General features: G+C 34.5%; 8 non-coding genes across 8 annotated transcripts; all 8 read right to left on the reverse strand.

Annotated features, from left to right (window-relative positions):
* Positions 1 to 2051: 2051 nt before the first annotated feature.
* Trnag-ucc lies at positions 2052 to 2123 on the reverse strand. Its single transcript has one exon. It is a non-coding gene; the product is annotated as a tRNA-Gly (tRNA).
* A 3072-nt stretch (positions 2124 to 5195) lies between these two features.
* On the reverse strand, positions 5196 to 5267 carry Trnag-ucc. The gene has a single exon. It is a non-coding gene; the product is annotated as a tRNA-Gly (tRNA).
* A 1758-nt stretch (positions 5268 to 7025) lies between these two features.
* Trnag-ucc lies at positions 7026 to 7097 on the reverse strand. Its single transcript has one exon. It is a non-coding gene; the product is annotated as a tRNA-Gly (tRNA).
* Positions 7098 to 11356: 4259 nt separating this feature from the next.
* Trnag-ucc lies at positions 11357 to 11428 on the reverse strand. Its single transcript has one exon. It is a non-coding gene; the product is annotated as a tRNA-Gly (tRNA).
* A 999-nt stretch (positions 11429 to 12427) lies between these two features.
* On the reverse strand, positions 12428 to 12499 carry Trnag-ucc. The gene has a single exon. It is a non-coding gene; the product is annotated as a tRNA-Gly (tRNA).
* Positions 12500 to 14965: 2466 nt separating this feature from the next.
* On the reverse strand, positions 14966 to 15037 carry Trnag-ucc. Its single transcript has one exon. It is a non-coding gene; the product is annotated as a tRNA-Gly (tRNA).
* Positions 15038 to 16489: 1452 nt separating this feature from the next.
* Trnag-ucc lies at positions 16490 to 16561 on the reverse strand. The gene has a single exon. It is a non-coding gene; the product is annotated as a tRNA-Gly (tRNA).
* Positions 16562 to 21187: 4626 nt separating this feature from the next.
* On the reverse strand, positions 21188 to 21259 carry Trnag-ucc. The gene has a single exon. It is a non-coding gene; the product is annotated as a tRNA-Gly (tRNA).
* Positions 21260 to 26247: the final 4988 nt, after the last annotated feature.

Raw genomic sequence — 26247 nt, forward strand, 5'->3', positions numbered from 1 at the left:
AATGCATCAAGTGATTTAAGTGTTTTCCGTTTAAAATATCTAAATACCGACATTTGTACATTGCGATTGCAGTACTACTTGGAAGTCAAACCCTGGGTAAGTCACAATGTCTAAGCAGTGTTAGGGTGGTGCCAATGAAACTACTAGAGAATATCAAAAAGCATCAAACATGTCAGACCTCATACCGCAGAAGGACATACAAATGTAGAATATATGCAAATCAGATCACAATGTCGATCGTAAACTGTTAAAGTTTTTAACAATCTGCAGTTCTCATGTGAGCACCGTTGATCATGGTTTTAGGACGTTGCTATCTAGAAATGGTGAATTAAAAATTTTGAAATTGAAATCATCACTTATCATACAGCTTATATTAGTTTCTAGCTGTCTCTAATGGTTACGAGTTATGCGTCTGATGCTGGAGAGTCTGAAGTGTCCTTGATTTCAAGTTCTACAGGATATATATGATCGACGTGGTCAAAGATTTTGATAGTAATATAAAGTAGAGCCAAAATTAACAGATGTATATTTTTTGAAATCTTGCAACCTTTCGATAGAAACTTGCCATGAAGAGTCATGACATACCCCGGGTACATAAACAACATAGCTCAAACAGAAGTGATCACCAGCAAGCTAGCTAAAAAGATTGAACAAGAATATGCACGTTATCAACACTTTAAAACATTTGAATGTACAATTCAGATAATTGGAATTTCTATAAGGTACTGCCATGGACTTGGAAACCTACCAGCGGAGTTCAGGAGAAAACCACGTGCAATGGAACATTTCAGTATGAACAATGGAAAACGGCATCATACAGCTGATTAGTCCTTCTAACCCTCTTCAATGGTGTGATGGCGACAAGGTTTACTCTCCGATAATATAGCACGGCTTGACGTCAAATCTCAATTCTTTCGACAAAAAAGAAAGAAAGAGAAAATGACACAGGTTAAGAATATAAACTTTTAATACATAACATTATTTTAAAGCAGTTCACTATCCAAAATATTCAGGCAAGTTTCCAAAAAGGTCAACGGAAAGCCAGACAAATGTTTTGTATCGGGGAATATTATTGTTGTTATACTTGTATGAAAGATTGTACAAAAGACACGCAAGACATAAGCACCTTTCAGAAAAAAAACAAAAACAAAACAAAAACAAAAAAACTAAACAACAAAACAAAAAAGGATAACGACGTAATAACAAAACCATAATTCAAACTCAAAATTAATAATATATACTTGCGTGGAAACTCCTGAACAGTACAGGGAGAATACGACCATATGTTCCGACAGAGGAAGCGTCTCCTGCTTCATCGGCAACACCACACGACACCCGCCATACACATCTAGGTAAATTACAGTGTAGGTCACAATGTCAAAGGAGAGATAGGGTCGTGATAATGGAATCAATAGGCATGTCAACAAACATCAAACATGTCTGACTTCATATCGCTAGATGAAATAGACTATCTCCAAATAAGATCGTGATGTCGATCGTAAAACATTCCAATAGTTTCCAACAATCCGCAACTCTCATGTAAATACCGTAAATCATGGTTTCAGGGATGTTGCTATCTAGAAATGGTGAATTAAAAATTAAGAAATTAAAATCATCACTTAGCATACAGCTTATATTAGTTTCTGGTTGTCTCTAATGGTTACGTTGTAAGTAAATATCGAGTTATGCGTCTGATGCTGGAGAGTCTGCAGTGTCCTTGATTTCAAGTTCTACAGGGTATATCTGATCGACGTGGTCAATAAAGGTTATGATAGTTATATATATTAGAGTCAAATTGAATAAATCAGAAAAAATAGATGTCAAAAATCTGCATTAACAGAACTATTGACAAATGTGTTTTTTGTAAAATCTGATGTATCATATCTTAGAAATGAGTCTTGTTTAGTTACAATCACACCACTACCAAGTAGTACTGCAATCGCGAGATACAAATGTCGGTATTTAGAAATTTTAAACGGAAAACACTTAAATGACTTTATGCATTAATGATAATTTGTTAATAAAAAATAACAGATAAAAGAAAAAAGCAGTGCGTCGGCCGGGAGTTGAACCCGGATCGACTGCTTGGAAGGCAACCATGCTGACCGTTACACCACCGACGCTATGATGACTTAAGAATGGCCTTACAACTTAGACGAGGTGACATCTACCTTTGTTCTTAGTATCTTGTAATTTATTTTATTGTTTCCACATCCAAAATAAGGATTTCAAATGTAACACAAAATTTTGTCAATTTGTTTTAAAAAGAAATCCCAATTCAACAATATTTTCCGATCATACGACAGCAAACAGATTTTCGCCACGTCGAAAAATATTTACGTACGTATTGCCTTAGGCTACATGTATCATACCATATGTTACGACCAACACTGCTCATGTTTCCTTTCCATCTCGATGTGCTTACACGTAGGCTTTAAATTCATTTCATTTGACCGAATTTTAATAGCTTCACCAAACTACATAAAGCGGCAGTTCTATTTCGTAAAACAAACAGTCATGCGTCCGTCTAATGTGGGCAAAAATGTACAGTGTGGTTAGATAAAAACGTGTCCATAAATACAATATTGGGACTGTAAAGAAAACTTTGAGTTGCCGGGCGTAATGTGTTTGAGGAATATTTTCTTCGTCGATGCTTGGATTCAAACGAGTGTTTTATTTCAGAAGGCCTAAACTAAGCTTAACGAATGTTCATGTAAAGCATGAGAGACACACTAACCCGTAGTAATTAAATTACAATATACCCATGCCAAAATATTAAATAGATGTATATAATTTGAAATCTTGCAACCTTTCGTTAGTACCCGGTCGTGCAGGGTCATGACATACCCCAAGTACATAAACAACATACCTCCAGCAGCAGTGGTCACCAGCAAGCTATCTAAAAAGATTGGACAAAGAATATGCACGTTATTAACACTTAAAAACATATAAATATACAATTAGGATAATTTGAATTTCTGTAATGTACTGTCATGGTCCGAGAAGTCCACCAGCGGAGCTCAGGTGAATACCACGTGCAGATATAATTTTTCAAAATTAACAATAGAAAACGACATCATACAGCTGATAAGTCCTTCTAACATTTGTCAATGATGTGATGACCACAAAGTTTACTTCCCGATAGTATTGCACGTCTTGATGTCAAATATCAATTCTTTAAAAACAAATGCACAAGTGAAGAATATATTCTTTTGATACATGACGTTATTTCAAAACAGTTCACCATTCAAAATTTCCCGTTGAGTTTCCAAAAAGGCCATAGAAGAGCCAGACAAATGTATTGTATCACGGAATATTGTTGTCGTTATACTTGTATGAAAGATAGTACAAAAGCACCTTTAAAAAAGAAACAAAAACAAAACAATACAAAAAAATAACAAAAAAGAATACTGACATAATAAAAAAAGCATAATTCAAACTAAAAACTTAAGATATATACTTGTATTGAGACTCGTGGACAGTACAGAGAGAATATGACCATATGTTCCGACAGAGGAAGCATCTTCTGTTTCATCGGTAACACCCCCACGACACCCGCCAAGCAAATCTAGGTAAAACCCCGGGTAAGTCACGATCTCAAAGAAGAGTAAGGGTGGTGGCAATGAAACTACTAGGGAATATAAAAAAAGCATCAAACATGTCAGACCTCATACCGCAGAAGGACATACAAATGTAGAATATATCCAAATTAGATCGCAATGTCGATCGTAAACTGTTAAAGTTTTTAACAATCTGCAGCTTTCATGTGAACACCGTTGATCATGGTTTTAGGATGTTGCTATCTAGAAATGGTGAATTAAAAATTTTGAAATTGAAATCATCACTTATCATACAGCTTATATTAGTTTCTAGCTGCCTCTAATGGTTACGAGGTTTGCGTCTGATTCTGGAGAGTCTGTAGTGTCCGTGATTTCAAGTTCTACAGGGTATATATGATCGACGTGGCCAAAGATTTTGATATTTATATAAAGTAGAGCCAAAATTAACAGATGTATATTTTTTGAAATCTTGCAACCTTTGGTTAGCAACTTGTCATGAAGTCATGACATACCCCGGGTACATAAACAACATAGCTCAAACAGAAGTGATCACCAGCAAGCTAGCTAAAAAGATTGAACAAAGAATATGCACGTTATCAACACTTTAAAACATTTGAATGTACAATTAAGGAATATTATTGTTGTTATACTGTACTTGTATGAAAGATTGTACAAAGGACACGCAAGACATAAGCACCTTTCAGAAAAAGAAAAAAAACAAAAAAAACAAAAAAAACAACAAAACAAAAAAAAAAGAAAAAAAGGATAACGACGTAATAACAAAACTATAATTCAAACTCAAAATTCATAATATATACATGCGTGGAGACTCCTGAACAGTATAGGGAGAATACGACCATATGTTCCGACAGAGGAAGCGTCTCCTGCTTCATCGGCAACACCACACGACACCCGCCATACACATCAAGGTAAATTACAGTGTAGGTCACAATGTCAAAGGAGAGATAGGGTCGTGATAATGGATCCACTAGGCATGTCAACAAACATCAAACATGTCTGACTTCATATCGCTAGATGAAATAGACTATCTCCAAATAAGATCATGATGTCGATCGTAAAACATTCCAATAGTTTCCAACAATCCGCAACTTTCATGTAAACACCGTAAATCATGGTTTCAGGGATGTTGTTATCTAGAAATGGTGAATTAAAAATTACGAAATTAAAATCATCGCTTATTAAACAGCTTAGTTTCATGTTGTCTCCCTTGGTTACGTTGTAAGTAAATATCGAGGTATGCGTCTGATACTGGATAGTCTGTAGTGTCCTTGATTTCAAGTTCTACAGGGTATATCTGATCGAAGTGGTCAATAAAGGTTTTGATAGGTATATATAGTAGAGTCAAAATAAATGAATTAGAAAAAAATAGATATCACAAATCTACTTTAACGGAACTATTAACAAATGTGTCTTTTGTAAAATCTATCGTATCATATCTTATAAATGAGTCTTGTTTGGTTGAAATCACACTGCTACTCAGTACTACACAGTAGTACTGAAATCGCAAGATACAAATGTCGGTATTTAGATATTTTAAACGGAAAACACTTAAAAGACTTTATTCATTAATGATAATATGATAATTAAAAATAACAGATAAAAGAAAAAAAGCAGTGCGTCGGCAGGGAGTTGAACCCGGATCGACTGCTTGGAAGGCAACCATGCTGACCGTTACACCACCGACGCTATGATTACAACTTAGGCGAGGTGACATCCATCTTTGTCCTTAGTATCTTGTAATCTAATTTATTGTTTCCACATCCAAAATAAGGATTTCCAATGTAACACAAAATTTTGTCAATTTGTTTTAAAAAGAAATCCCAATTCAACAATATTTTCCGATCATACGACAGGCAATAGATTTTCGCCACGTCGAAAAATATTTGTGCACATTTTGCCTTAGGCTACATGTATCATACCATATGTTACGATCAACAGTGTTCGTGTTTCCTTTCCATCTCGATGTGCTTACACATAGGCTTTAAATTCATTTCATTTGACCTAATTGTAATAGCTTCACCAAGCTACATGAAGCGGCAGTTCTATTTCGTAAAACATACAATTGAAATGAAAATTGTGTTCTTTTCATATTAATCGTGTTGTCAAAGGTAAGTGTTGTAATGCGTCCGTCAAACGTTGACAAGAATGTACAGTGTGAGTATATCAAGGGGTGTCCACAAACATAATACCAGTACAGTAAAGACAATTTTGAGTTGCCGGGCGTAATGTGTTTGAGGAACATCTTCTTCGTCGATGGTTGGATTCAAACGAGTGTGACATTTCAGAAGGCCTAAACTAAGCTTAACGAATGTTCATGTAAAGCATGAGAGACACACTAACCCGTAGTAATTAAATTCCATATACCCATGCCAAAATATTAAATAGATGTAGATGTCTTGAAATCTTGCAGCCTTTCGTTTGTACCCTGTCGTGCAGGGTCATGACATACCCCGGGTACATAAACAACATTCCTCCAGGAGCAGTGATCACCAGCAAGCTATCTAAAAAGATTGGACAAAGAATATACACGTTATCAACACTTTAAAACATTCAAATATACAATTAAGATAATTCTATAACTTCTATAAGGTACAATGTACTGTCATGGTCCAAGAAATCCAACAGCGGAATTCAGGAGAATATCACTTGCAAATAGAACCTTCGAATATAAACAATGGAAAACGACATCATACAGCTGATAAGTCCTTTTAACATTCGTCAATGATGTGATGACCACAAAGATTACTCTCCGATAATATCGCACGGGTTGACGTCAAATCTCAATTCTTTTGAACAAGAGATGCACAGGTTAATTAAGAATATATGCTTTTGATATATGACATATTTCAAACAGTTCACCATTCAAAATGTCCAATCGAGTTTCCAAAAAGGTCATAGAAGAGCCAGACAAATGTATTGTATCATTGAATGGTATTGTTGTTATTGTTATACTTGTATGAAAGATAGTACAAAAGCTATTGGCCCTTTAAAAAAAAAGAAGAAAAAAAAAGGAATACCGACATAATGAAAAATCATAATTCGAACTAAACATTTCTGATATAGACTTGCATGGATACTCTTGAACAGTACAGGGAGAATATAACCATATGTTCCGACAGCGGAAGCGTCTTCTATTTTATCGGTAACACCCCATGACACCCACCATACAAATCTAGGTAAAACCCGGGGTAAGTAACAATCTCAAAGAAGAGTTAGGGTGGTGACAACGAAACTATTAGGCGTATCAACAAACATTAAACACGTCTGACTTCATATCTTTTGTAAAATCTCGTGCATCATGTCGTAGAAATGTCAAGTATCTCGCAATACTTCAACCGCGAGATAAAAATGTCAAGTATCTATGTAATTTAAACGGAAAACACTTAATTGAGTCTGTGCATATATGATAATTTGTACATTAAAACACAGATAAAAAAAAAACAGTGCGTCGGCCGGCAGTTGAACCCGGATCGACTGCTTGGAAGGCAACCATGCTGACCGTTACACCACCGACGCTATGATTATTTATTTTCTTACAACTTAGACGAGGTGACATCCACATTTGTCCATGGTATCTTCTTCCTTTTTTTCATTGAATCCACATCCAAAATAAGAGTTTTAAATGTACCACCAAATTTTGTCAATTTGTTTTATAAAGAAATTCCATTTCAAAAATATTTTCCGATCATACGACAGCAAACATCTTTTCGCCACGTCAAAAATATATGTGCACATTTTGCCTTAGGCTACTCATACCATCCTATATGTTACGATTAACACTGCTCGTGTTTCCTTTCTATGTCGATGTAATTACCTGTAGGACATTTAAGGTTTTTAATTCATTTTATTTTGCTGAGTTTTAAAGACTCTACCAAATTATATGAGAATCGGTAAATCTATTTCGAAAAACCTACCATGAACATGAACATTGTATTCTTGTCAAAGGAAATAAAACTGTATAGTGAAAGTGTGTTATTACATATGTTGACAAGAATGAACATTGTGAGAGGAATTCTCACGAGCCTGTCCACAAACACAATATAGCGGCTGTGAGAAAAAATTACACGTGAAAACAGTCATTTGTAAACAATTAGCCATCAGATGATTCTTTGTTTTACTTTGTTTTCAGCTATTCAATACTGCCGTATGGATAGAAATCACATATATATCGAAATATATCAAAACATCGATCATTTCACCAGACGAATTATGGTTTGATTCAATAAACTTTTGAACATTTTCACTACTTTGTGCTTAACATATCTTTGCAAATTGATTGTTTAATTTTTTTTTAATTGCGAATTTGATTGTGTTTCCTTGTGGTAAAAGGGAATAGTGTCACCTCTCTGGAGCATATTGCTGAAGACACCAAACTGAACATCCCATCCGGTCACATTATACTAATTAAAGAAATGACGAAAAATTATCAACAATAAACTTAAAACAAGCATTCAATGGCACCAAGACTGTGATTCGGATTACACTGATAACCTGTGAACCTATTGTCCCACTCTCTATGTATCGGCAAGGGGACAGAACTCGCTTTCCTCACAGGAACCAACACTTAATTAAAGGTCAAGAGTGAGGCAGCGTCAAAGCAAACATAAGGAAGAAGAAACTTGTGAAGAAAGAAGAGAAAAGATAAGACCGAGGCATTATCATGAAAAAAGTGAGAAAAAAAGAGAAAAAAAGACAACAACAACAACAACAACAACAACAAAAATCACCTATTCTCCACTTGTGTAGAAACCTCCCGTTCTCCACTTATTGCATATAAACCTGCTGTACTCCACTTATTATATATAAACCACCTGTTCTCAACTTAGTACACAGAAACTACCTGTTCTCCATTTATTATATACAAACCACCTGTTCTCCATTCATTGTATAGAAATAACCTGTTCTCCAATTATTATATACAAACCACCTGTTCTCCATTTATTATATAGAAATAACCTGTTCTCCATTTATTATATACAAACCACCTGTTCTCCATTCATTGTATAGAAATAACCTGTTCTCCATTTATTATATACAAACCACGTGTTCTCCATTTATTATATACAAACCACCTGTTCTCCATTTATTATATAGAAATAACCTGTTCTCCAATTATTATATATAAACCACCTGTTCTCCACTAATTATATAGAAACCACCTGTTCTCCATCTATTATATAGAAATAACCTGTTCTCCATTCATTATATACAAACCACCTGTTCTCCATTTATTATATACAAACCACCTGTTCTCCATTTATTATATACAAACCACCTGTTCTCCACTTATTATATAGAAATAACCTGTTCTCCATTCATTATATACAAACCACCTGTTCTCCATTTATTATATACAAACCACCTGTTCTCCACTTATTATATAGAAATAACCTGTTCTCCATTCATTATATACAAACCACCTGTTCTCCATTTATTATATACAAACCACCTGTTCTCCATTTATTATATAGAAATAACCTGTTCTCCATTCATTATATACAAACCACCTGTTCTCCATTTATTATATAGAAATAACCTGTTCTCCATTTATTATATACAAACCACCTGTTCTCCATTTATTATATAGAAATAACCTGTTCTCCATTTATTATATACAAACCACCTGTTCTCCATTTATTATATAGAAATAACCTGTTCTCCATTTATTATATACAAACCACCTGTTCTCCATTTATTATATAGAAATAACCTGTTCTCCATTCATTATATACAAACCACCTGTTCTCCATTTATTATATAGAAATAACCTGTTCTCCATTTATTATATACAAACCACATGTTCTCCATTTATTATATACAAACCACATGTTCTCCATTTATTATATAGAAATAACCTGTTCTCCATTTATTATATAGAAATAACCTGTTCTCCATTCATTATATACAAACCACCTGTTCTCCATTTATTATATACAAACCACCTGTTCTCCACTTATTATATAGAAATAACCTGTTCTCCATTCATTATATACAAACCACCTGTTCTCCATTTATTATATAGAAATAACCTGTTCTCCATTCATTATATACAAACCACCTGTTCTCCATTTATTATATACAAACCACCTGTTCTCCATTTATTATATAGAAATAACCTGTTCTCCATTTATTATATACAAACCACCTGTTCTCCATTTATTATATAGAAATAACCTGTTCTCCATTTATTATATACAAACCACCTGTTCTCCATTTATTATATAGAAATAACCTGTTCTCCATTTATTATATACAAACCACCTGTTCTCCATTTATTATATAGAAATAACCTGTTCTCCATTCATTATATACAAACCACCTGTTCTCCATTTATTATATAGAAACCACCTGTTCTCCATTTATTATATACAAACCACCTGTTCTCCAATTATTATATAGAAATAACCTGTTCTCCATTTATTATATACAAACCACCTGTTCTCCACTTATTATATAGAAATAACCTGTTCTCCATTCATTATATACAAACCACCTGTTCTCCATTTATTATATAGAAATAACCTGTTCTCCATTTATTATATACAAACCACCTGTTCTCCATTTATTATATACAAACCACCTGTTCTCCATTTATTATATAGAAATAACCTGTTCTCCATTTATTATATACAAACCACCTGTTCTCCATTCATTATATACAAACCACCTGTTCTCCATTTATTATATAGAAATAACCTGTTCTCCATTTATTATATACAAACCACCTGTTCTCCATTTATTATATAGAAATAACCTGTTCTCCATTAATTATATACAAACCACCTGTTCTCCATTAATTAGATACAAACCAGCTGTTCTCCTATTATCATATTGAAACTAACTGTTCTCCATTTATTATACAGAAAAAAATAACATAACGGCTTAGGAATAGATAACATGTATATCCCTGATATTGACATTCTGTGTCAGGTGAGGTAACGAATTTATCTTTTTGTTTCCGGTAGTTTTTGTTTTAAGGTATAATATTGTAGGCCAGATCTTCTTCACTTCCCCTCTTGGTGTTCACATTTCTGGTAGAAGGACGAATGAATTGTATGATACAGTTTTCTTCAGTAGCCTGTTTATCTAGGTATAGTCGGTATCTCACGGAGATATAACAGTTTATCCAACACCAACGTAATAATGCTTTGTTGGGAGTTAAGGGGTTAAAGTGTCATTTGTATTTATAGTTACTTGGAGAAGAAATACTAATGATGAGATACTTTTCAAAGCTAAAAAGAAGTCTACTATTAAGATTAGATTTCCATTTCCAATATTTCAATGTCTAATTTCAATACATCGTATCTGATTCGCCTTGATATTAACAAGTTAAGAAATGTCACGTGACAGGACGAAATACTGAATATCTAGTAAATTATGTTATATCTACATACGTATTACTCAATCTTATGGAGAATCAACTGTAGTTCGATCAAACTGACAGCATGCTCCTCAGATTTGTTTTTTTCACTTTTCATTGGAATACATACATGTATGCTGCCATATCTATAGCTATTCCTATTGATGGATTACGAGCCTTTTTATCCGGGTTTAAAATTAAAAAATGGAAATCACCTACTGAATTATCATATATTTTTCAAGTGATCATTGTCTCAAGCATAATAAATCCATTGTATGTTGAAAATAACCGATGTTCTAGATTACGTTTGTATATCTAGTTTTGAAACAATAAATATACATTCACAAATAAAAATTATACATCTATGATAATCTTATTGAAAAAAGGATATTAATATTAAATGTAAAAATAAATGTGCGTCGGCCGGGAGTCGAACCCGGATCGACTGCTTGGAAGGCAACCATGCTGACCGTTACACCACCGACGCCTTGTGTAAAGGATCGTGAGTTTTCTTTGCTCGGAGCTCGCCTAAAATAACTTGCCGCTTAAAGTTTATTTTATCTTTTAATTCCGGGTCATGTAAACTCCGGTATCAGCCACGTGTGCCACGTCTACAGGGCTAAGGCCTAGCTTTAACAGGGGAACCCAGTAATACTGAGAGTCAGCCTAGCACCACACAAAGGGTTCCATTGTCACGTTAAAAAAACTGTCGACAAAGAGTTCACAATCACAAGTGTTCTCTTAAATCGACAAGTCATTTAATGTACATGTATCTTTACCTTTAATTAAAATTACACGGTCCTAAATCACTCAAATAGTCAATGGAACGTAAAACAATACAACACATACAAATTACAATGGACGGATAATTTATATGTTAGTCTTAATGGAATTCTGAAATTTAAGCCAGAACAAGAAGTATATTTCATTTATGTAGAACGCCAGTCTAACTTTATTATTTTAGTTAGACATTGGTTGTATGAATTGGTCTAGTTATATCTCTGTAAATAAAGCCACTGGTCTAAGTTATTACAGTTACTGACCAGTTGTCCAGTCCATGGTAAACACAGAATTTTGCTATGAAATCACATGTCAGGAAGGAACACTATATTTAATGTACACGCCATTAAAAATAAAGCATTTTAGTAAATTAACAAAATATGTAACGTGTTCGCCTCATACTGATCAATCATTTCTTTTATAAAAATAGCTTATTTATATAATAGGGGTATTTTATTTTATGATTTTCATCCTCAACTCGCTTAAAAGTCGCTGTAAATGGGATCTCGATTGGATGCTGTTAGTCGAAGTGTCTGAATATATGTTGGAATGGAATACCATTTAGAATAGATCACTTGTATACTTCAAACACTGCCATCCTATTGAACGACAGTCCTTGTATGTATGATGACAAGTCCACAGTTGTGCATCAAAAATAATTACTCATTATCTAATTGTTATTAAGTTCAATCTTTTAAAATAAATGTGCGTCGGCCGGGAGTCGAACCCGGATCGACTGCTTGGAAGGCAACCATGCTGACCGTTACACCACCGACGCCTTGTGTCTTGTATTTTTTTTTTCTCGATTTAAGCTGTTGAAAGAATTTACTGTTTTCAGTGATTTTAATGTTTCCGGGTTAACATGGGCATGCCACGTCAACAAGCTGTACTATAGAATTAGTAGATATCTATTAGGATGGAGTTCGCGTCGGGAGGTTATTTACTACCATGCTGGAGTATATTAATGTCCACAGAGATAGCATCATCTACATTTTCTATAACTAAATATTAGCTAGTTAACATCTGATTGACTAATACATTATCTCTGATCAAAACTGCATGTCTAGTGATGTATGGAAAGGTGGATAGAACCCCTGTATCCAAACTAACTCTTTATAGCGACGCGGTCGGTGGTCATATCTTGTTTTTTTTTCACTTGTAATTTGTGTATAAAACATGTCTCAACTGTTGCTAGTTATTGCTTGCTGTTCGGACACCCAATGGTCCATTTCACAGTCCAGAGAAAAATGAGCCTTTCCAACTGGTGTAAGAGTCATGTATAATCGGGAGTTTCCTGTTCTATTCACAGCAGATCCTTACACACATCACTTTATTAGAATTTATCAATCTAACATACTTGTATTCACCAAATCATACTCTTGTTTACTTCAAGATTAGTTTAAGTTGTAGATGCACCCATTTCTAACATTTTTCTAATTTAGATTGATAAATAATACTTGTTATATTTACGATAAATAAAAATAAATAATATCTCAATATACGATTAGTCAAAATAACAAATAGATACAAAATAACAAATAGATCAATAAAACCATTTGAAACAAGAAATATCTTTAAAAAGATAAACGGCATAGTTTTAATGCTGGTGGTTATAATGAAAAACTACTGGTGAAATAAGTTAACGAACTACATTGTAATTAATAAATGCGCAGTTTCAGCACGGATAACAAAATTATATCAGTTTGAATCATTTTTGGTGATAATAAGACTTGAAATCGTGGCAGCACAAACACACGATAGTTTACAAGGCGATATATATATTCCATCTGGGTTAGTTGGATAACGATATTATACAGTGGTTTAAATGTTAAATAACACGTTCTGTATATATTACGGCACACATATTTATGTGTAAATAAGTGTAAACATTGTTCATATAGTATAGTGACAGTAGCGATGTACTGGTACAGACTGTATAAATATTACCGAGTTTGTGGAACTATTACAGAGTTTGTGGAAATCTTATCGAGTTTGTGGAAATCTTAACGAGTTTATGTAAATATTACCGAGATTGTCATGACCTACTATCAAACAATCAAGCAGAATACGAGCGGCGTCCGTATTACTGCTGTTTTCATGTTTGAACTGTTACAGTCTATTGTACTGCTTCCCAAGTTTAATTCTAGGATTGTGTTTGACCCATTTTCCTATTATTCTCTTCATTGTACTTTAAACATATTTTATTTACACATATTTGCAAATAGGATTTGGCACAAGTTATTACAACTTATGAAGCCATTTCCTTACAATAGTTACATAGACAACAGATGATATTACAGACTGATCAACTGCAGTACGAAAGAGATATAGGCCTACATAACATTAGGCACTCACACAAAATAATATAACAAAGTCAATAAAATTTTCAAACATGTTAAATATTGTTAAAATCTTGTTAAAATCTTCCGCTGGATTTTATAAAATTTTGTACTTTGTTAAATACAACACAATTTAAATCCAAGGACATATTTTCATTTCCAAAAAGTAAAAATCTTAAAGATATATTTATATCTAAATCACTTAAATGATTTAAAAGCACAACTCGAGCATTTGTGTAAGATTGACATTCAAAGAAGAAGTGATAGGCATTCTCACAATAATAGCCACAATTTACACAATTTGAGTTTTGGACCAGATTTGAACGGTAAAGATCATGATTAAGGGAACTGCATTCATGTCTTAATTTAGTGTGAATAATATTAAGTTTTCTATCACCAATTAAGTAATAAGGGGGTACAGTGTACTGAGCATTCTCTTCATTGCGGAAGCTGTTATCGTTTTCAACCGCAGTCGACTCACATTGGAAGCCATTTTTGTTTCCATGTGTTTTAGTTTGTTGTGCGGATGCGTTTATCGTAGATGTCACAAAATTTTTGCATATTCAGATTATTTGATAACCTTTTAATAATTGATAATTGATGTTTTTATGTACATAGGCCTACATCATCGAATTCGAATGGTTATTGTTCAGAAGCTTATTTTTTTAAAAGATATACCCAATAATATGATAAAAAATACAAAATAGATATTGGTTTACCGTGAGGTCCCTTTAACTTTGTTTCGTTTTTAACTGTATATCTGCATTTTCCATTGACCGCTACATTGACCAATCACATACTTCATCTTGACCAGTAACGCCACCTGTCGCGTCATATCCGGGGCCAAACAAATATAAACGTTTATGCCGAAAAAAAAACAAAAAACATTTGAAAAAAAATACATGTGCGTCGGCCGGGAGTCGAACCCGGATCGACTGCTTGGAAGGCAACCATGCTGACCGTTACACCACCGACGCATATAAATATTCGCGGTGTTAATACGTCAAGATTCGTTTTCTGTAATGTGACTTGTTATTTTATAGATTATAATATAATTTATGATGATATTGTGATATATATTTTAATCGGAATATAGCGTCTTACATAAAGTAAAGGAAACGTTACACATTTAAAGGTGTTTCAGTTTGAATCTCGAGGGATGTACTTTAATGTATCAGATCTAAACGGCTATTCAAAATCAACTTATAAAACTGCAGATAATGGAGTTATATCATGTTAAAGTAATGTTTTGTTTTATATAACTGTATTATATCATATTAACATACAGGTAACTATTTATTTTGAAAAGTCAATAACGATTGCTTCATATCTCCCGTATTTGCAAACTATACCTGGTTACCTTTCGGCCTGGGACATTTAAAAATCTACGGCATGGTAAGGCTTAGCGTTATCAGGCAAATTTGATAAATTGACAGAAAGTTGTAACGGCAAATACAAAAAGAACTGATTAATGTTGAATTATTATTTCTAAATTACTGCTATGACTGGTTAATATCAATATAGCTGTCCTCAGTCTTCTTTATAAGGCATGCTTGCTTCTTGACCACCTGTATCTTATTATACACTGTCTCTAAGAAATAAATCAGACACTTTAAACACACACAACCTCTCCTTTAAACTTTATATAACTGTTACAGGAGACGTTAATCCGCTGTTAATGGTAGTGTGTGAGTATTTTATCGGTAACCTGTACACGTGGCTGTAGTTATGTACATATACTATTTAATGTTTAACGGGTTCTTCCGGGTGTTTACATGAACCAAGTCATAATGAAATGAACACGAAATATTTTCAAGAAATTTAAAATTATATCCTACCAACTTTAATTATAATCCTGTCGCACTTGTATTTTTACCTTATCTAAGAACGATTTAAGTTAAGGGGACGCAGTTAAAATTACGGTTTATTCCAATGACGTGATTAAGGTGACGTGTTCTTACAGATATATAGTAATAATTCAAGCTACCGATTTGATTGTCGTGATGTCACCAAACTATTCAGATGATGAAGTGATTTCTGATTTCACTTGATCATTACCCAAAAAACCATTATGGTGATATCACTATGATATACAATTATAGCCATTTGATAAGGTAGATACATAGTTTTATTAACCCGAGGGAAAATATTAACCGAGGACGAAGTAGGATATGCTTTAAGAGATAATGACAACTTCATAATTTCAGACTCTAGTACTATTTCATCTGTTTTTTGCCTTCTGCTTATCTCTCAAATCAGCTCTAGTCCCTTACATGCCACATTCAGTACCTTTTTATCACTTAAATGGCGAAAGAACATTTCTTACATACAAAATCTTCTCAAATCTGATTACGAAATTAAGAAAGCAAGAAACGCTTAAATTCAAAAGTTCGACTTAACTTTCATTTTGGAATTTAAAAAAATAAATGTGCGTCGGCCGGGAGTCGAACCCGGATCGACTGCTTGGAAGGCAACCATGCTGACCGTTACACCACCGACGCCTTATGCTTTTACTGCTGTTAGTATTTTTTTTAGCTTTTCCGAATCAGCAGCCTCAGCATGCCACGTCAACAGGTTGTACATTGTGTTTACCCACATTGGAGATGTGTACAGCAACGGAGAAACATACCATCAACCCATAATTAAAGTATCAGTACATAGTGTAATGTTTAGTGTCAGTACATAGTGTAATGTTTAGTATCAGTACATAGTGTAATGTTTAGTATCAGTACATAGTGTAATGTTTAGTGTCAGTACATAGTGTAATGTTTAGTATCAGTTCATAGTGTAATGTTTCAGTATCAGTACATAGTGTAATGTTTAGTATCAGTACATAGTGTAATGTTTTAGTATCAATACATAGTGTAATGTTTAGTATCAGTACATAGTGTAATGTTTAGTATCAGTACATAGTGTAATGTTCAGTATCAGTACATAGTGTAATGTTTAGTATCAGTACATAGTGTAATGTTTTAGTATCAGTACATAGTGTAATGTTTAGTACCAGTACATATAGTGCAATGTTTAGTATCTGTACATGGTGTAATGTTTTAGTATCAGTACATAGTGTAATGTTTTAGTATCAGTACATAGTGTAATGTTTAGTATCAGTACATAGTGTAATGTTAAGTATCAGTACATAGTGTAATATTTAGTATCAGTACATAGTGTAATGTTTAGTATCAGTACATAGTGTAATGTTTTAGTATCAGTACATAGTGTAATGTTTTAGTATCAGTACATAGTGTAATGTTTAGTATCAGTACATAGTGTAATGTTTTAGTATCAGTATATAGTGTAATGTTTAGTATCAGTACATAGTGTAATGTTTAGTATCAGTACATAGTGTAATGTTTAGTATCAATACATAGTGTAATGTTTAGTATCAATACATAGTGTAATGTTTAGTATCAGTACATAGTGTAATGTTTAGTGTCAATACATAGTGTAATGTTTTAGTATCAGTACATAGTGTAATGTTTAGTATCAGTACATAGTGTAATGTTTTAGTATCAGTACATAGTGTAATGTTTAGTATCAGTACATAGTGTAATGTTTAGTATCAGTACATAGTGTAATGTTTAGTATCAGTACATAGTGTAATGTTTAGTATCAGTACATAGACTAATGTTTAGTATCAGTATATAGTGTAATGTTTAGTATCAGTACATAGTGTGATGTTTAGTATCAGTACATACTGTAATGTTTAGTATCAGTACATACTGTAATGTTTAGTATCAGTACATAGTGTAATGTTTAGTATCAGTACATAGTGTAATGTTTAGTATCAGTACATAGTGTAATGTTTAGTATCAGTACATAGTGTAATGTTTAGTATGTTTTAGTATCAGTACATAGTGTAATGTTAAGTATCAGTAAATAGTGTAATGTGTTAGCATTAGTACATAGTGTAATGTTTAGTATCAGTACATAGTGTAATGTTTAGTATCAGTACACAGTGTAATGTTTAGTATCAGTATATAGTGTAATGTTTAGTATCAGTACATAGTGTAATGTTTAGTATCAGTACATAGTGTAATGTTTAGTATCAGTACATAGTCTATGTTTAGTATCAGTACATAGTGTAATGTTTAGTATCAGTACATAGTGTAATGTTTAGTATCAGTACATAGTGTAATGTTTAGTATCAGTACATAGTGTAATGTTTAGTATCAGTACATAGTGTAATGTTTAGTATCAGTACACAGTGTAATGTTTAGTATCAGTACATAGTGTAATGTTTTAGTAGCAGTACATAGTGTAATGTTTTAGTATCAGTACATAGTGTAATGTTTAGTATCAGTACATAGTGTAATGTTTAGTATCAGTACATAGTGTAATGTTTAGTAATCAGTACATAGTGTAATGTTTAGTATCAGTACATAGTGTAATGTTTAGTATCAGTACATAGTGTAATGTTTAGTGTCAATACATAGTGTAATGTTTAGTATCAGTACATAGTGTAATGTTTAGTATCAGTACATAGTGTAATGTTTAGTATCAGTACAGAGTGTAATGTTTAGTATCAGTACATAGTGTAATGTTTAGTATCAGTACATAGTGTAATGTTTAGTATCAGTACATAGTGTAATGTTTAGTATCAGTACATAGTGTAATGTTTAGTATCAGTACATAGTGTAATGTTTAGTATCAGTACATAGTGTAATGTTTAGTATCAGTACATAGTGTAATGTTTAGTATCAGTACATGGTGTAATGTTTTAGTATCAGTACACAGTGTAATGTTTAGTATCAGTACATAGTGTAATGTTTAGTATCAGTACATAGTGTTATGTTTAGTATCAGTACATAATGTAATGTTTAGTATCAGTACATAGATATATACTGTAGTGATATTAGTCTTGTCCGTAATAAGGAGGAATCACACTCCAACAGCCACCATGACTAATCTATAATCTGGTAGATACATAAAACATTGTATCAACGTTGATTGGTCTGAGTTGGTCACATCAATACAACATTGTACTACAGATTATTGACCTGAGTTGGTGACATCAATACAACATTGTACTACAGATTGTTGGTCTGAGTTGGTCACATCAATACAACATTGTACTACAGATTGTTGGCCTGAGTTGGTCACATCAATAAAACATTGTACTACAGATTGTTGTCCTGAGTTGGTGACATCAATACAACATTGTACTACAGATTGTTGGCCTGAGTTGGTGACATCAATACAACATTGTACTACAGATTGTTGACCTGAGTTGGTCACATCAATAAAACATTGTACTACAGATTGTTGGTCTGAGTTGGTGACATCAATACAACATTGTACTACAGATTGTTGACCTGGGTTGGTCACATCAATACAACATTGTACTATAGATTGTTGTCCTGAGTTGGTCACATCAATACAACATTGTACTACAGATTGTTGGCCTGAGTTGGTCACATCAATACAACATTGTACTACAGATTATTGACCTGAGTTGGTCACATCAATACAACATTGTACTACAGATTGTTGTCCTGAGTTGGTCACATCAATAAAACATTGTACTACAGATTGTTGACCTGAGTTGGTCACATCAATACAACATTGTACTACAGATTGTTGACCTGAGTTGGTCACACCAATACAACATTGTACTACAGATTGTTGTCATGAGTTGGTCACATCAATACAACATTGTACTACAGATTGTTGACCTGAGTTGGTCACATCAATACAACATTGTACTACAGATTGTTGGCCTGAGTTAGTCACACCAATACAACATTGTACTACAGATTGTTGACCTGAGTTGGTCACATCAATACAACATTGTACTACAGATTGTTGACCTGAGTTGGTCACATCAATAAAACATTGTACTACAGATTGTTGGCCTGAGTTGGTCACATCAATACAACACTATACTACAGCTTAATGATTTTAATTTGTCACACCAAGGAATCATTCTAGAGTACCATATTGACCTGATGTGTTTTTAATCATCTATCTAAGAAGGTATGTAACAAGTGTATTTTTAATACTCTATCTAAGAAGTTCTCTAACAAGTGTTTCTTCTAACAAGTGTTTCTTCTAACAAGTGTATTTTTAATACTCTAAGAAGTTCTCTAACACGTGTATATTTAATACTCTAAGAAGTTCTCTAACAAGTGTATATTTAATACTCTAAAAAGTTCTCTAACAAGTGTATTTTAATACTCTAAGAAGTTCTCTAACAAGTGTATATTTAATACTCTAAAGAAGTTCTCTAACAAGTGTATATTTTAATACTCTAAGAAGTTCTCTAACAAGTGTATATTTAATACTCTAAGAAGTTCTCTAACAAGTGTATATTTAATACTCTAAGAAGTTCTCTAACAAGTGTATTTTTAATACTCTATCTAAGAAGTTCTCTAACAAGTGTATACTGTATGCTTTATATTATATATCCGTAATAACTCTTAGACTGTTACTAACTTGATAATACGGGCATTATTCCCTCGGCTCTCTTTTGTACAATCATTGAATTGCAGACGTCGCCACGAGTTAATCATTCCCAGCATGGTAAAATTTAGGTTGTCATAAAGTCTTAAACATCCAAAAAGTGCATATTATATACAAAGACGACGATGATAGGACTATCACTTAAACCAGGAAGACTGTCATTTTGGTAGAAGGCAAACAAATACCTGTCTTGGAATTATTGCCATATTTTCTAACTTGAAATAAGATCATGCTTACCTTTCATTATCGTAGTCAAATGGCATTTCTGACATACATATCGAGAAAACACGAATATGTGTGAATATATGAGAGGGGGCATTGAGTGCTGAGAGTCTAACAAAACTTAATATTCAGATGCCTGTTTTTTTATTGCTATTCAAAAACCTTGAGTTCCATATTTGTCCTTTACCAGGCCAAGGTGTATTGCCGATAATCCCTTCGGCCGGTTGGACGTTACAGACACTTTAAATCTTATTTATGTCGTTGTTACAGATGAATAATTCAAAATAATTCAAAATAGTTCAATAATTCAAAACAGCGCAATGTGTATAATAGCGAATTAAAGTGTGTGTGGTTTTTTTTTTATTTATTTATGCCTGTTTATTTGTTTATTTTATTTTATTCGCAAAATACTATTGATTCCTTACATATTTTTTTCTAAAAAGTGCGTCGGCCGGGAGTTGAACCCGGATCGACTGCTTGGAAGGCAACCATGCTGACCGTTACACCACCGACGCTTTATATAACGGAAAATAGAGATATGCTGTAGTAAATACTTTAGTTCTTTCTTGGTTTCCACTCAGAAAACAGAAATATGCTGTAGTAAATACTTCTAGTCCTTTCTTGGTTTCCCTCTCAGAAAACAGAGATATGCTGTAGTAAATACTTCTAGTCCTTTCTTGGTTTCCCCCTCAGAAAACAGAGATATGCTGTAGTAAATACTTCTAGTCCTTTCTTGGCTTCCCCTCAGAAAACAGAGATATGCTGTAGTAAATACTTCTAGTCCTTTCTTGGTCTCCCCTCAGGCAATACGTATATATATACATTGGCTAGGCTGTAACGTTGTATTGATACCTAACTCGAGGCACATACATCCTACATTACTTCTGACAGGTGTCACTACAGTGGAATGAATGTCACATAATTACCTATCACCGGACAGCCAACCATAGCACACAGATCTAACGACAGGTACAAGTAGAGTTATTTAAGTTCAAATGTAATAGCATTTCTGTATTCAACTTCCACGTTTTTGTTTTTTGCTTTTTGTCTTTTATTTTCAAATCATCATGTATATAAAATCTAGCAGAACGTATTGATGTACAGCCATACATGTATGTGACAATAATCTCTCCGGATGATATTTACAAACAATACCTGTATTTGGCCTCCTCTTTAGCAATGTTCTTATAAGGGACACACATAAAATATCTCAATAATTAAAACCAACAAATTATAATTCTCAACTGCCAATGGAAATCGTTTCAAACTGAGAAGTGATTTCGGGTCAAACATTTCTGCCGTTATTTAGTTTAATTTCATTTGCTTACTCAAAAAGGAAAAAAATAATTAGAAAGTGTCCGGTTTACCGAAAATATAAAGAGATGTTATAGAACGTAATACTGATGTAAATGATAGATAGGGACCCACTCTGTTGTCTGTTATATATCTTCGTCAAATGACCTCCCCGATTACGGTGCCCCGATAGAACATTTTTGGGACGAGTTGGACAGAAGGATAAGACGTAGGCCGACCCCTCCAAACAACGTCGCTCAGTTGAGGTTGGCTCTACACGAGGAATATAATAGAATACCAATGAGGAGGGTCAATACCCTGATGCATTAAATTCACAAAAGAATCCGTGAAACCACTGCAGCTCAAATAGTCTAAAAGGGGTACATGGACGTATAGGAGTTTTAGCTATCGCGATCTTCGCCCAGCTTCATTTTGAGATTTAAACACCCGACTGTTCGCGAGTTCATCTTTAATTTCAAATTCAATTTGAAGGCGATACCTTATATAATGAAAGAGAAACACAATTAGAAATTTTCCTGTTTGTTCCATGAAATAAAAAGATGTTATAAAAAAGTAATAAATGTGTAATTGAAAGATAAGACACAACTCTGTCGTCTGTGGAAGTTTAATCCATGTACGTTTACTGCTCTCGTCAAATTTCAGGTTGAAAGTCAGAACAGATCAGCGAAACCTGAAAACGGGACCAACAGCCACGGAATGAAACAGCCACGGAATGAAACAGTCACGGAATGAAACAGCCACGGAATGAAACAGTCACGGAATGAAACAGCCACGGAATGAAACAGTCACGGAATGAAACAGCCACGGAATGAAACAGTCACGGAATGAAACAGCCACGGAATGAAACAGCCAGGGAATGATACAGTCCTTGAATTTCAGAGCTGATCAGGGAAATTTAAAAACGAGACCTACAGCCAGGAAATAATACAATCGTAGAAAGTCAGAGCTAATCAGGGAAATCTTAAACAAGATTCGTAAGACCAGCAGCGGAACATTATTTCAATTTTGTTTAAAAATAAATCTGAAAACTGTAAAGCTGATCAATGAAAATGATCATCAGTAAATTTAGATAATATTTCAAAACGTACAATCACACACTCACGTACACATACTTTCACACACATCCTCACACACGGACGGGGATATAATATACATCTACAAAAAGAAATGAGGAGTTGATCGAGGAGATTTACTATGTTTCAATACCGCCGCCCACAAAGGGATAAACAATACTAAAGTCGAAATGATAACCATAACCGGTGTGTTATATATAGTAGTCGAAGCTAAGTGTCAATGCTGCCACTGTCGATCAATAATTAATCGGTAAAGAAATATATATCAGATCGTCAAAATGAAAACTAAGACCAAAGAAACACCACGCGAAACATTCTTCCCATTGTAAAAGACATATCAGAAAGTGTAAAAGGGATAATTTCTGATTTCTGGTTGACAAAATCAAATCTTAGTTAGTTTGGTGACAATATCTTGCAACCAACCTTCACACACAAAATCATCGGGACATCATCAATCTTATATCACAGAGATACGAATCTTTTTTTTATCAATTTAGTGGTTTTACCGTTTTTAGCGTTTTAACATCTTTAATGTGGCTGCAATATAAGCTGAAAAACATGTCTCGAACAACGACTGTTTCACTCTCACTCTTCTATCGCCCTTTCACTACCCTCTCCCTATCACTCCACTCTCTCACTCTTTCCCGCTCTCACTTTCTCTCACTCAACCCCTCTTTCGCTCTTCTCTCTACCTCTCCCTCTCTCCTACAGTAACTAACCCCCCTCTCTCTCTCTCTCTCTCTCTCTCTCTCTCTCTCTCTCTCTCTCTCTCTCTCTCTCTCTCTCTCTCTCTTTTACCCCATCTATCTCCCTCTCAATCTCACCTCTCTCTTAGGATATCTCCATTGAAGTAAAAAGCATAACTGCTTTCAGCAAAGATTATTCAAACAGAGGGTGCAATCCTACCAAAGTAGGACTCTGCAAATAGAGGGTGGAATTCTACCAAAGTAGGATTCTCCAAACAGTGGATTCTGTAAACATAGGGTGCAACCCTACCAATGTATGATTCTCCAAATAAGGGTGCAAACCTACCAAAGTAGGATTCTCCAAGCAGAAGGTGCAATCCTACCAAAGTAGGATTTTGTAAACAGAGGGTGCAATCCAACCAAAGTATGATTTTGTAAACAGAGGGTGCAACCCTACCAAGGTAGTATTCTCCAAACAGAAGGTGCAACCCTACCAAAGTAGGAACATCCGATGGTGAAATACAATGGCTACATCAGTAGTGATCATTAAAAGGATCATTTGTAAATGTGTAGTGTTAGTACACTGTATCAACCTACATTCACACATGGGCAAACATAAGAGGAGGCCAGTTGTGGCTTTAGGGGACCTTTGCTTACACGGTGGTACATATTCGCACCTGTGTTTGAAAATAAAAGAGCATTCTTACTAGCGTAAACCCACCACTTTATAGCAAAGAAAATTGATTTTCCCATGTACACATATTTTCTAGACAGAATTATATATCGCTACAACCTTGTCATGTTCATAAAGGTTTCAGGGTATTTTTAGCATTTACATCATAATTTTGTTTTAAAAGTAAAGTACTGAAATAGATCTTAATCAATCCTCGATATGGTCTCCGCAGGTTGATTGGTTGGTTGGTCGGTTGGTTTATTTTGTTTAACGTCCTATTAACAGCTAAGGTCATTTAAGGACGGCCTCCCTTGCGTGTGACATGCATGCGTGTGGTGAGTGCGTATGTATGTTTTGGGAGGCTGCGGTATGTTTGTGTTAAGTCTCCTTGTGATCGGCCGGAACTTTTGCCGATTTATAGTGCTACCTCACTGAAGTATACTGCCGAAGACACCCAGCAGGACACCCCACCCGGTCACATTATACTGACAACGGGCGAACCAGTCGTCCCACTCCAAATATGCTGAGCGCTAAGCAGGAGTAGCAACTACCATTTTTAAAGACTTTGGTATGTCTCTGCTAGGGGACAGAACCCAAAGCCTTCCTTACAGTGAGGAACGCTCAACTAAAGGCCAAAAATGAGGCATTGTCAAGGGAGACATTAGGAAGAAGAAAGTTGTTCAGAAAGAAGAGAAAATATAAGATCCCAAATTTAGTCGCCTCTTACGACCATGCAATGGGGGCAGCAGGTACAAAACCATTCTTACGCCCTACCTGCAGGACATTCTCCTCAGGTAGACTACGTATCATTCACCCCTTCCCAGTACAGCTACTAGTCCCCTAGTCAAAATCGGCAGCTTACCTTGATCTTGTGACCAGTAGATAAACGTGATGATTTCAATTTCCCAATTGTTAATTTGCCATTCCTAGATAGCAACATCTCTGCTTCCCCTACCTACGGTATAAACATGTGCCAGATATTTCGATATTCAAGTACTTGATATCCGTGACAGATGTCGACTATCGACGGGAATCCAACAACACAACGTTACGAGAGATGTACGTTGACCATGTTGTCTAGCAATCCAACAAAACAACGTTACGAGACATGAACGATGACCATGTTGTCTAAGAATCCAACAACACAACGTTACGAGAGATGTACGTCGACCATGTTGTCTAGCAATCCAACAACACAACGTTACGAGAGATGAACGTTGACCATGTTGTCTAGCAATCCAACAACACAACGTTACGAGAGATGAACGTTGACCATTTTGTCTAGCAATCCAACAACACAACGTCACGAGAGATGAACGTTGACCATGTTGTCTAAGAATCCAACAACACAACGTTACGAGAGATGAACGTTGACCATGTTGTCTAGGAATCCAACAACACAACGTTACGAGAGATGTACGTTGACAATGTTGTCTAGGAATCCAACAACACAACGTCACGAGAGATGAACGTTGACCGTGTTGTCCAGCAATCCAACAACACAACGTTACGAGAGATGTACGTCGACCATGTTGTCTAGCAATCCAACAACACAACGTTACGAGAGATGAACGTTGACCATGTTGTCTAGCAATCCAACAACACAACGTTACGAGAGATGAACGTTGACCATTTTGTCTAGCAATCCAACAACACAACGTCACGAGAGATGAACGTTGACCATGTTGTCTAGAAATCCAACAACACAACGTCACGAGAGATGAACGTTGACCATGTTGTCTAGGAATCCAACAACA

Source organism: Pecten maximus, chromosome 11 (genome assembly GCF_902652985.1).
Source record: "Pecten maximus chromosome 11, xPecMax1.1, whole genome shotgun sequence".
Classification (NCBI taxonomy): domain Eukaryota; kingdom Metazoa; phylum Mollusca; class Bivalvia; order Pectinida; family Pectinidae; genus Pecten; species Pecten maximus.